Consider the following 14,633-nt stretch of genomic DNA (forward strand, 5'->3'; position numbering starts at 1 on the left):
ATAAATAGAATTCAATAGGTTTCATTATTTCATAGAAACTTGAAAATATATTTCTCTAAACTCTCTCAATCGATTTATATATATATATATATATTTATATATATATATATATATATATATATATATATATATATATATATATATATATATATATATATATATGCTCTGTATTATTTCAAGATATTATTAGTATACATAAAATATTACGACGGAGTGTTGTCCGAGTGATTTCAAAATAGTTTTTTTTTAATGAGTCGAAGCTAAGGAAATTATGGGTTATAGCTATGGAGGTGATGGGTATGGTTCATAGGTATGCTCGTGAGGTCAATCTAGTGTTTATCATCTCCGTTGCGTCTACGTACTTTCCTGCAATATTGATACGTTCGTGAATCCGAGGCCAACCTTGCACTTATTAAATGACGTTATATGCATTTTTACTACGAAATACAGTATGATGAGTTTCTTTACTCCCTTTTTTATATATTTTTGGGCTGAGAATACATGCGCCGTTTTATAAATGTTTTACGAAATAGGCACAAATACTAAAACTAATTCTATGTGGGTTTAAACCAGAAATATACCCTTAACTTGGTAACATTAAACTACTTGTCTATGTACGGTAGGCGCGAATTCTAAAGATAGATCTATTGGGCCTGACAAACCCCATCCTGACTATGGGATGCTTTAGTACTTCGAGGTTATTTTAAACAAACCTGATCTGGTGTACTTCAGAGGGTAAAACATGAACGTTAAGGCTTGTTACCGGGTGCCTACAACTTATAGAATATTTTTATACACTGGTGAGTGTACATATAATTATAAACGGAAATCTTGTGGTCTATTAATATATTAAAATGATTGTTATGATAAACCTATGAACTCACCAACCTTTTGGTTGACACTTTAAAGCATGTTTATTCTCAGGTATTAAAGAAATCTTTCGCTGTGCATTAGCTCATTTTAAGGATATTACTTGGAGTCATTCATGGCATATTTTGAAAGACGTTGCATTCGAGTCATTGAGTTCATCAAGATTATTATTAAGCCAATTATAGTTGGATGTATTATGAAATGGTGTGCATGCCGTCAACTTTCATTGTAAAGAAAGTTTGTCTTTTAAAAACGAATGCAATGTTTGTAAAATGTATCATATAGAGGTCAAATACCTCGCGATGTAATCAACTATTGTGAATCGTTTATAATGTATATGAACAGGTCCTTTCAGTGGTACACGGCGATGAGGCATTGTTCCTTCAAAACACAAGAATATCGTTGATTAGTATTCTCAATAATACTAACCGTGATATGGAATGAGGATAAAGAGAAAATTTTCCTTGACTCGCCTTAAATTCTTTATGTCATAATGTCGGAACGTTCATATGAGTCACCGTAATATAATCCCAAAAATTATATTACCCTAATTCATATGTGCATTCGACGTTATTTCACTAAGTCAAGGTGGCGTGTCAATCAAATTAAACAACGTGAGATTAAGATGGGATAAAAGTTAGATATGAATCGAAGAGTCCGAGTATAAATGCACAAGTAGTCAAGTAATTCCTACTTCAAGTCTATATGCCGGTTGTAGTCTAGATTCACTAATGTACCCTATGACTTAGGGTTGACTCCAATGAACTCTAAATCCCTACAACCAACGCTCTGATACCATCTGTAGCGACCCAACAAAATCGTCATTGACGGCGCCGTCTACTTAGGTCCCGTTACGTGGTCATAAGTCTTTAAAACAACGTTTGACCAAAAATATGTCGCATTCATTTCAATTATAAAGATGTTTTAAGGTTTACAAAGTAGGTTCGACGACCAAACATGTTACAACGTTTTAAGTACAATTGAAACCTATGCGACACAAATTAAGTTAAGTCAAAAGACGCTCCACGTATGCATGTATACTCGACATACAAGCAAGTATCAAAAGTAATGAGCGAAAGCATGTATCACAAAACGTTCAAGGACCTAAGAAAAATATAGAAATCTGTCAACGAAAACGTTGGTGAAATCATAGGTTTAAGTAAGTAAGTACAAATGAACCACAAGATTTATATCATTGAAATAATGGTAAACCATTCTAAAATTTGTTATCACGAGCACCCAATTATCAAGGCTTAACTTTCCATCCATAGAACCCCATCACAATAGTGTTAGAACATACACTATTTATCAAAAGTATATTTCATCCGAATAACGGTAGCGAACCGTCCGAATGAGGGTTTGTCAAACCCATATGGCCATACAACATAAGTTCTCGCTTACACCCGGCAAGTGTAACTAATGATAATCGAATTGAGAATTTTTGTTCTAACTCGTATGTAGAATGTTTGTTTTCGTACTTGTGTTCACTTTGTAAAATGAAACGTTTGTGTTTTCTCATCCCAAATATAAGTTTAAAAGAGTAAGAGTGGGATTATGATCTCATCTTGAGTATACGAGTAATAAAGTACTTCACAAGTAAATGTGTGTAAGGACAATTGCTAGTCTTGACCTAAACAAATAGGTTGTGTCAATATCGGTAAACACGGTCGGTCAAAGTGTTCAATTATTCATATGGCTCGATACGACTCGATTAATTAGCATGCGAATCAAATTTGTCAAGTTTCATGCAAGATACGAGTATAAGAGCAAGTTAGAATGATTGCATAAGTAATTGGTTAAGTTTGATCAAAAGTCAACTTTGGTCGGGTCAAAGTCAACGAAATAGTCAACACGTTCGGGTCGGGTCCCAAACTATTTTTCTGAGGTTTTTAATCATATATAAGCATGTTAGAACAAGTTACATATGAATCGGAGGTGCGCATCATAGTTAGAATTAAATGGTAAACGACCAACAAAATCAGAACCTGACAGTTCATCTGGACGGCGTCCAGATTGGCTGGACGGCGTCCAGATGTAAAGGCATGGACGGCGTCTAGGAATCTGGACGGCGTCCAGATCAGTGCACAGGTCTGATTGCTGATTTTGCACAAGTGCACGAACCAAAACCCAAACAACCACAATTCATGATCCGCAAACAATCAAAATATGTATCTTATACCATTGGGAAGGTAATTTGACGAGGAAAACAACTAAATACATTTCATCAATCAATCTACCACTTTCAACAACCAAAATCGCATTTAATGCTCATCATTAATTGCATCCAAGTTCATAACTCTCATTTCATGATTCGGTGATCCATTTTACATAAATGATATGCCGTTTCGAAGGTAATTAAACATACATTGCAACTAAACACTTACAAGCAACATTGTCAAGCATTTAAGGTATCAAAATATACATTGAAGACCACCAAACCCTGACCAAAAATCATAAACTTATAAATCATGTTATTGAAGTTTTATTAATCAACCTACACATCAAAATGAAGCTAGTGATGCTAGTAACACAATTAATACTTGCACTTTAGCATATCAACCACATTTAATCATCCAAAACTCAAGATCAAACACTCACTTTTCAAGTTCATGCTAGTTACACTAAAATACCGAGATCGAGCATACAAATCACATAATCATGTTAGACTTGAGCCATAGACACTAATTAATACTTCTATAAGTTAAAATTATCAAGAACACAAAATCTAGTGTTTTTAAAAAGTTACCCAAATGAAATGTAATCGGTATGGATTCGAAGAGGAAGATGCGAGGATTTCAAATATGCAATTTGTTTGGATTGATGCTTGCTCGATTTGAAATAGATGATGATTCTTTGTTTGAAGGTTGAGAGAAAAGTTGAAGTAGTAAAAGAGAGAAAGAGGAGAATGAATGGAGGAGAAGACTTGTTGACTAGTTGACCTAGTCAAGTCTTTTGCCTTTTGGCAAGTTTAGTCCCTCAAGTTCAAAAGCGAGTGCGTGAATTACCTAAACGAGATATTTTAAAACGCGTATTAACGGAAGATGTTACAATTCTATAACGGACTTTAAATAACATAACGGAAGGTAAACGAAAAAAGGCGGGATGTTACAGGGACGGCGTCCAAGGGATGGGACGGCGTCCAAAACACCTGGGTTGCTGAATGCTGAGAATAACCGAAAACACTTAAGACACGTATCTTATATCGTTGGAAAGGTACTTTGACAAGGAATACAACTAAACACTTACAAATAACATTGTAAAGCATTTAATGCATCAAAAGTTCGCTTTAAGATCTATCAAACCCTAATCAAAAATCACAAAATCAATAATCATGTTAATGTAAGGTTTTCATGTCATCCATCATACCAAAACGAAGCTAACAATGCTAGTAACACGATTAACACATGAACTTTAACATAATAACAACATTTAATCATCCAAAACTCAAGATTAAACACACCCATTTCAAGTGTTCATGCTAGTTACACCAAATAACAAGATCGAACATACAAATTACATACACGACATCACAATGAGCCATAGACACTAATTAACACCATTTCAAGTCTAAAGGTCTAATTTATGAAAATTAGAGATTTTAAAAAGCTTACCTCAAGCTATGAAATTGGTACCAAATTGAAGAGGATGATGCAAGGATTGCAAATATGTAGTCGGATTTGTTGTGAGCTTCCTAGATCCGAATTAGATGATGAATCTTTGTTGTTGGGGTATGAGAGAAAAATGAAAGTATTAAGAAAAGGGATAAGAGAGAAATGAGAGGATGAGAGGTGGGAGGTGATTGACTAGTCCCACTAGTGATCTCTTTGGCCAAATGGCAAAGTTAGTCCCCCGAGTTTGAAAGCGGGTGCGCGAATTAACCGAACGAATTATTTTAAAACGCTAGAGTAAACGAGAGATGTTATAATTAAATAACAAAAATATTGGAAACACTTATTAACGGGGGATACGAATCTAGATAACGAAAGATATTATCAAAAAAAAAGACGGTGTTAAAATAAATTTAACGGAAAAAGGCAGGATGTTACACTACGCGACGATCTCCCTGTTAGATAAGAAAGCCCATTCCTAATCAAACACCACAATCATGAAAAGCACCTGAACCGAGACCTAAAGCTGAACCGCTGAAGGAACCTCTTTCCATTGTTAAAGCAAGTACGCTTTTCAAGCTTTTTCCTTACTCTTACTAAAGCAGGCACACGCAAAACTCTCTATCTGGATTTTCATCGAAACCAATATGTCTAAACATAAGGTAGGCGCTTTCACGACTCACTAAACGAGGGATTAAAATCTTTGAGCAGTAGAGGAGTTAAAAGCGGAGGACGAAGCGAATGTTGGAGATCTAGTTTCGGTGTCAAGGGGCGGTCGGGTTTTTTTTGCAGATGAGGTCATTTATGTGGTAGCTCTTGAAGTTTTTATGACGGTCAGGGTTTTCATTTTTTCTGAGCCTTCGACGTTCTCCATGTAGTATCGGTCTTTTGTCAAAAATGATTTAGGTGATTTTGGGTTTCCGGTTTTAGTTTTAGCATTCTCTATATAGTATTGTGAAGCCTTGTTAGTTTTATCTAGCCTTGTTAGCCTTTTACACACCCTGTTGGTGGTTAGGTGTTTGTTCTAGGTTTAGCTTGTTTGTTTCCATTTTCATGTGGTTTGTTTAGGTTGTTTGATTCTCGATGATTCGGTGTTTGTTAATGTTCGGATCCATTTATTTATATTAAAGGTTTTCGCAAAAAAAAATGTAATTAAACTCGTCTTAGGGAACTCTATAACAATATTACTCGTTTTCATGAACTATATATACAAACAACTGTTGGTTTTGTTTTTAATAGAAAAATTGATATGGTTACTTTGTGAATGATGTTATCTCACATCGGTGGGAGGAAGAAGTTGGAGGTGGATGACTTGGTTATAAAAGGAGGTCATGTGCATCATTCCAACTTGCACCAATCAATCCACTTTAAGTATTTGATTATTTCTTTCTTTCTTACCCTTGTTTGGGAATTGTTTTAGTTAAATACTTTGAAGAATGTAGTTAGCTTAAGAGAGTTGTCTATTTCATTGTAACAATTTGTGATATAGTGTATTTCTCTCTTTGGAGGCCCGTGGTTTTTCTCCTGTTTTGGAGTTTCCACGTTAAATTCTTGTGTTGTGGATTGTTCTTATTTCTTTACTATTATCATTGGGCTGGGTGTTGGGAACCAGTGAGACCGTAATTTCTCAACAACTGGTATCAGAGCGTCAGGTTTGATGGGGGTCTCAGTTATAGGAGCCGGAGTATGCTCTGTGGTTGCAACAGGAGTGGATCGTCCACATCAGAAACGAGTTCTATTGATCATATAGGGTATCTGGTTAGACAATATTTTTTCTGATTCGGAGTAAGTGGTGTCAAGAATTTGTAGTGGACCGGGTGTTGGATTTTCCAATTTAACGGATCCTGTGCGCCACTCCACTACATCTGTCGGCCAGTCAAAACGTGGGCAAAATCAGAGAAAGTGTTGTTCTTAGGATACGGATATGATGTAGAAGTTCAGTCCGATGAGGTTTGATTTAGAGAAATTTGATGGAAAGATCAATTTTGGCTTGTGGCAGGTTCAAGTCAAGGATGTGTTGATTCAGTTCGGTTTACACAAGGCTTTGAAGGGTAAACCCACCCTTGTTTGTAGTGACCCGAACTTATCCATGTTTATATATATATTAAATGAAATTTTTATTTACATGATTAAGTGTTTCCAACATGTTAAGTAATCAAACTTGTTAAGACTTGATTAATTGAAATAGGTTTCATATAGACAATTGACCACCCAAGTTGACCGATGATTCACGAACGTTAAAACTTGTAACAACTATATGATGACATATATATGGTTATATATATAGTTAACATGATATTATGATAAGTAATCATATCATTAAGTATATTAACAATGAGCTACATATGTAAAAACAAGACTACTAACTTAATGATTTTGAAACGAGACATATATGTAACGATTATCGTTGTAACGACATTTAATGTATATATATCATATTAAGAGATATTCGTACATCATAATATCATGATAATATAATAATTTAAAATCTCATTTGATATTATAAACATTGGGTTAACAACATTTAACAAGATCGTTAACCTAAAGGTTTCAAAACAACACTTACATGTAACGACTAACGATGACTTAACGACTCAGTTAAAATGTATATACATGTAGTGTTTTAATATGTATTCATACCCTTTTGAAAGACTTCAAGACACTTATCAAAATACTTCTACTTAACAAAAATGCTTACAATTACATCCTCGTTCAGTTTCATCAACAATTCTACTCGTATGCACCCGTATTCGTACTCGTACAATACACAGCTTTTAGATGTATGTACTATTGGTATATACACTCCAATGATCAGCTCTTAGCAGCCCATGTGAGTCACCTAACACGCGTGGGAACCATCATTTGGCAACTAGCATGAAATATCTCATAAAATTACAAAAATATGAGTAATCATTCATGACTTATTTACATGAAAACAAAATTACATATCCTTTATATCTAATCCATACACCAACGACCAAAAACACCTACAAACACTTTCATTCTTCAATTTTCTTCATCTAATTGATCTCTCTCAAGTTCTATCTTCAAGTTCTAAGTGTTCTTCATAAATTCTACAAGTTCTAGTTTCATAAAATCAAGAATACTTCCAAGTTTGCTAGCTTACTTCCAATCTTGTAGAGTGATCATCCAACCTCAAGAAATCTTTCTTATTTACAGTAAGATATCTTTCTAATATAAGGTAATACTCATATTCAAACTTTGATTCAATTTCTATAACTATAACAATCTTATTTCGAGTGGAAATCTTACTTGAACTTGTTTTCGTGTCATGATTTTACTTCAAGAACTTTCAAGCCATCCAAGATCCTTTGAAGCTAGATCCATTTGTCTATTTTTCAGTAGGTTTATCCACAAAACTTGAGGTAGTAATGATGTTCATAACGTCATTCGATTCATACATATAAAGCTATCTTATTCGAAGGTTTAAACTTGAAATCAGTAGAACATAGTTTAGTTAATTCTAAACTTGTTCGCAAACAAAAGTTAATCCTTCTAACTTGACTTTTAAAATCAACTAAACACATGTTCTATATCTATATGATATGCTAACTTAATGATTTAAAACCTGGAAACACAAAAAACACCGTAAAACTGGACATACGCCGTCGTAGTAACACCGCGGGCTGTTTTGGGTTTGATAATTAAAAACTATGATAAACTTTGATTTAAAAGTTGTTCTTCTGGGAAAATGATTTTTTCTTATGAACATGAAACTATATCTAAAAATCATGGTTAAACTCAAAGTGGAAGTATGTTTTTCAAAATGGTCATCAAGACGTCGTTCTTTCGACTGAAATGACTACCTCTTACAAAAAAGACTTGTAACTTATATTTCTGACTATAAACCTATAATTTTTCTGTTTAGATTCATAAAATAGAGTTCAATATGAAACTATATCAATTTGATTCACTCAAAACGGATTTAAAATGAAGAAGTTATGGGTAAAACAAGATTGGATATTTTTTTTATTTTTGTAGCTACGGGAAATATTAACAATTCTATACAAATCATATCCTAGCTAACTTATATTGTATTATACATGTATTCTAATATATTATGTAATCTTGGAATACCATAGACACGTATGCAAATGTTTTGATATATCATATCGACCCATGTATATATATTATTTGGAACAACCATAGACACTCTATATGCAGTAATGTTGGAGTTAGCTATACAGGGTTGAGGTTGATTCCAAAAATATATATACTTTGAGTTGTGATCTAGCCTGATACGTGTATACACTGGGTCGTGGATTGATTCAAGATAATATATATCGATTTATTTCTGTACATCTAACTGTGGACAACTAGTTGTAGGTTACTAACGAGGACAGCTGGCTTAATAAACTTAAAACATCAAAATGTATTAAAAGTGTTGTAAATATATTTTGAACATACCTTGATATATATGTACATATTTGTTATAGGTTCGTGAATCGAACAGTGGCCAAGTCTTACTTCCCGACGAAGTAAAAATCTGTGAAAGTGAGTTATAGTCCCACTTTTAAAATCTAATATTTTTGGGATGAGAATACATGCAGGTTTTATAAATGATTTACAAAATAGACACAAGTACGTGAAACTACATTCTGTGGTTGAATTATCGAAATCGAATATGCCCCTTTTTATTAAGTCTGGTAATCTAAGAATTAGGGAACAGACACCCTAATTGACACGAATCCTAAAGATAGATCTATTGGGCCTAACAAACCCCATCCAAAGTATCGGATGCTTTAGTACTTCGAAATTTATATCATATCCGAAGAGTGTCCCGGAATGATGGGGATATTCTTATATATGCATCTTGGTAATGTCGGTTACCAGGTGTTCACCATATGAATTATTTTTATCTCTATGTATGGGATGTATATTGAAATATGAAATCTTGTGGTCTATTGTTACGATTTGATATATATAGGTTAAACCTATAACTCACCAACATTTTTGTTGACGTTTTAAGCATATTTATTCTCAGGTGATTATTAAGAGTTTCCGCTGTCGCATACTTAAATAAGGACAAGATTTGGAGTCAATGCTTGTATGATATTGTGTAAAAACTGCATTCAAGAAACTTATTTCGTTGTAACATATTTGTATTGTGAACCATTATGGAATAGTCGTCTGTAAACAGGATATTTTAGATTATCATTATTTGATAATCTACGCAAAGCTTTTTAAACCTTTATTGATGAAATAAAGGTTATGGTTTGTTTTAAAATGAATGCAGTCTTTGAAAAACGTCTCATATAGAGGTCAAAACCTCGCAACGAAATCAATTAATATGGAACGTTTTTAATCAATAAGAACGGGACATTTCAGTTGGTATCCGAGCGTTGGTCTTAGAGAACCAGAATTTTGCATTAGTGTCTCTTATCGAGTTTGTTAGGATGCATTAGTGAGTCTGGACTTCGACCGTGTTTACTTGAAAAAAAGATTGCTTAAAAAATTTTGTTAGAAACTATATATTTTTAACATGTGAATATTATGTGATATATTAATCTCTTAAAGTGTTTGATATTATGTGATAGATGTCTACCTCTAGAACAAGTCCCATTGACTCACCTAATAATAATGAAGAGTCAAATGTAAATTGGAATGATTCGTGGACTGATTCACAAGTTCTCGAAGAGGAACCGGAAGAAGAGTCGGAACCGGAAGAAGAATCAGAACCGGAACCGGAAGAAGAAATAGAACCAGTGGGGGAAATAATAAAACGGTTAAGTAGAAGAAAATCCTCAACCAACCGACCAAAGTTAATTATGGTCAATGGTGTTTCCGCCAAGGAAGCAAAGTATTGGGAGGATTACCAATTCTCCGATGAATCGGATCCCGATAAGGATTTCGATGATGTTATAGAAATTACCCTAACACAATTTAATAAGGCAAAAGAGAACAATAAGGGAAAGGGCATAAAAATAGAGAAATTTGATTCCAAACCAGATGAACTTTATATGTATCGTCAACACCCGTATTTCTTAAGTTGTGACAATAACCCGGGAACCTCTACACCACCAGGTTTTTCTAAACCAATGTGAAAAACGACGGCTCGTATTAGGGGAACATCATATATCCCTAGAAACTTGGCAAAACGAACCAAAACTGAAGAAGAAGAAACGAGCGAGTCGGAATAAGATAGTTGTATTCGTATGGTGTAATATATGTAATATAGTGTGCTTATGCTTTATGATATATGTAAAAATTTCTTGTATTAATAAGTATTTTTTTTATGAATCTAACTCTTGTCTATTTTACAGTATAAAAACACAAAATGGATAGACAACCCAATATTTTAAGAGACCTACCCGGAGACATGATTGATGAAATCTTATCTAGAGTCGGTCAGAATTCCTCGACACAACTATTTAAGGCGAGATCAGTTTGTAAGACATTCGAAGAACGTTCCAAGAATGCCTTGGTTTATAAAAGGCTTTCGTTCGAAAGATGGGGGATATCACATTGAGAAATCCATAAGTTACGATGTGTTTACTTTGACGCATATATTGCGGGGAACCCAAATGCTATTTTACGCAACGGGTTAAGAAATTATTTTGACTCAATATATCCGAATATAGGAGTTCGTGATTTAGAAAAAGCGGCTAACATGCAACATAAAGAAGCATGTTATGCTTACGGGTTAGTAATGTTCGCTTCTCACCAAAGTGAGAACAAGAACATCGGGCTACAACTATTAAACAAAGCATTCCCACAAGTGACGGAGTCGGTAATTGGGGTAAGAAATGAGGTTTTTAGGTTATTACGAGACTGTTGGTCATTACGTAACCTTCATCCTTTTGACGACGTTACAACACATTGTCTTACTATCGGTCACAACGGTTATGTTCCACAAAACCAAGGATGGGAAGTGGTATTAGTAAAACCAGAATGCATGACTTGTTTCTGGACGTATGAATTACGTGTCTTTATTGCCTTTGCTGAACGCCTTATTTATTAACTAGAATTATCTTCGCAACTACTTTGTATCAAAGTTTTATGTGCTATATTTCATGCTATATGTAAAATAGCGGTATTGTAAGTTTGCAAGTTATTGTATAAAGGTTTGAATATGATATATTTTTTTTGTGTTTAGTTTTTCATATAGAATGGTAGTAGTTGAAATGGTATGTTAGCTACTAAGTATGAACTTAACGGGTAGGTACTACCCGAATTAAAGAGTATAAAACGCTAATATGAAGAAAGAGCTTTTATAAATAAGTTCATATTACGCTACAAAATACTATTGACTACTCTTGATATTCTATATGATTAACTCGTTTCATTTGACTATTTTGAAGGAAATGGCACCGACTACTAGACACACCTTGAATATGAGCGAAGAGGAATTTCGTGCCTTTCTTGCTTCAAACATAGCCGCAGTACAGGCCGCGCTACATGCCAAAAATAACTCTGAATCTAGCAATACAGCTAACGGCGCAAGAAATCGTGTAGGATGCTCCTACAAGGAATTCACTGCCTGCAAACCTTCAGAATTTGATGGGACCGAAGGACCAATCGGATTGAAACGGTGGACCGAGAAAGTTGAATCGGTCTTTGCCATAAGTAAGTGTGCTGAAGGAGACAAAGTGAAGTACGCTACGCATACCTTCACAGGTATTGCGTTAACATGGTGGAATACCTATCTAGAGCAAGTGGGACAAGATGCTGCTTACGCGCTACCATGGTCAGCATTCAAGCACTTGATGAAAGAGAAGTACCATCCTAGAACCGAGGTCAATAAGCTCAAGTCAGAACTTAGAGGGTTACGAACACAGGGATTCGATATTACTTCGTACGAAAGACGATTCACAGAATTGTGCCTATTGTGTCCGAGAGCGTTCGAAGATGAGGAAGAGAAGATCGACGCGTTTGTGAAAGGGTTACCGGAGAGAATCCAAGAAGATATAAGTTCACACGAGCCTGCCTCCATACAAAAGGCATGTAGAATGGCCTCACAAACTAGTGAACAAGGTTCAGGGAAGAATTAAAGAACAGGCGGCCGAAGAGGCCAACGTGAAGCTAGTCAAAAGAAAGTGGGAGGAAAACGGTGATAAGAGTCACCAAAACAACAACAACTATCCCAACAATCGCAATATCAATAGCAACTACAACAAATGGCAAAACAACAACAACAACAACTACAACAATCATTCCAACAACAATAACAACCGCAACAACAACAACAACAACAACAATCAGAAGCAGCTATGCCAAAGGTGTGAAAAGTATCACTCGGGGTTCTGCACTAAATTTTGTAACAAGTGTAAAAGAAATGGTCATAGCGCAGGGGTTAACAGAACGAAAGGAACAAATGGTGTCGGAACGAGTAATGGCGGAGCAAGTAGTGTCGGAGCAAGTTATGCCAATGTAGTTTGTTATAAATGTGGAAAACCGGGCCACATTATTAGAAATTGCCCGAACCAGGAGAACACGAATGGACAAGGCCGCGGAAGAGTTTTCAATATTAATGCGGCAGAGGCATAGGAAGACCCGCAGCTTGTTACGGGTACGTTTCTTATTGACAATAAATCTGCTTACGTTTTATTTGATTCGGGTGCGGATAGAAGCTATATGAGTAGAAATTTTTGTGCTAAATTAAGTTGTCCATTGACGCCTTTGGATAGTAAATTTTTACTCGAATTAGCAAATGGTAAATTAATTTCAGCATATAATATATGTCGGAATCGAGAAATTAAACTGGTTAGCGAAACATTTAAGATTGACTTGATACCAGTAGAGTTAGGGAGTTTTGATGTGATAATCGGTATGGACTGGTTGAAAGAAGTGAAAGCAGAGATCGTTTGTTACAAAAATGCAATTCGCATTATACGAGAAAAAGGAAAACCCATAATGGTGTACGGAGAAAAGGGCAACACGAAGCTACATCTTATTAGTAATTTGAAGGCACAAAAACTAATAAGAAAAGGTTGCTATGCTGTTCTAGCACACGTCGAGAAAGTACAAACTGAAGAAAAGAGCATCAATGATGTTCCCGTCGCAAAAGAATTTCCCGATGTATTTCCGAACGAATTACCGGGATTACCCCCACATCGATCCGTTGAATTTCAAATAGATCTTGTACCAGGAGCTGCACCAATAGCTCGTGCTCCTTACAGACTCGCACCCAGCGAGATGAAAGAACTGCAAAGCCAATTACAAGAACTTTTAGAGCGTGGTTTCATTCGACCAAGCACATCACCGTGGGGAGCTCCTGTTTTGTTTGTCAAGAAGAAAGATGGTACATTCAGGTTGTGTATCGACTACCGAGAGTTGAACAAACTTACCATCAAGAACCGCTACCCACTACCGAGAATCGACGACTTATTTGATCAACTACAAGGCTCGTCTGTTTATTCAAAGATTGACTTACGTTCCGGGTATCATCAAATGCGGGTGAAAGAAGATGATATTCCAAAGACTGCTTTCAGAACACGTTACGGTCATTACGAGTTTATGGTCATGCCGTTTGGTTTAACTAATGCATCAGCTGTGTTCATTGACCTTATGAACCGAGTGTGTGGACCATACCTTGACAAGTTTGTCATTGTTTTCATTGATGACATACTTATTTACTCAAAGAATGACCAAGAACACGGTGAACATTTGAGAAAGGTATTAGAAGTATTGAGGAAGGAAGAATTGTACGCTGAGTTTTCAAAGTGTGCATTTTGGTTGGAAGAAGTTCAATTCCTCGGTCACATAGTGAACAAAGAAGGTATTAAGGTGGATCCGGCAAAGATAGAAACTGTTGAAAAGTGGGAAACCCCGAAAACTCCGAAACACATACGCCAGTTTTTAGGACTAGCTGGTTACTACATAAGGTTCATCCAAGACTTTTCCAGAATAGCAAAACCCTTGACTGCATTAACGCATAAAGGGAAGAAATTTGAATGGAAGGATGAACAAGAGAAAGCGTTTCAGTTATTGAAGAAAAAGCTAACTACGGCACCTATATTGTCATTGCCTGAAGGGAATGATGATTTTGTGATTTATTGTGACGCATCAAAGCAAGGTCTCGGTTGTGTATTAATGCAACGAACGAAGGTGATTGCTTATGCGTCTAGACAATTGAAGATTCACGAACAAAATTATTTGACGCATGATTTGGAATTAGGCGCGGTTGTTTTTGCA

This window comes from Rutidosis leptorrhynchoides, chromosome 6 (assembly GCF_046630445.1).
Source record: "Rutidosis leptorrhynchoides isolate AG116_Rl617_1_P2 chromosome 6, CSIRO_AGI_Rlap_v1, whole genome shotgun sequence".
Classification (NCBI taxonomy): Eukaryota; Viridiplantae; Streptophyta; class Magnoliopsida; order Asterales; family Asteraceae; genus Rutidosis; species Rutidosis leptorrhynchoides.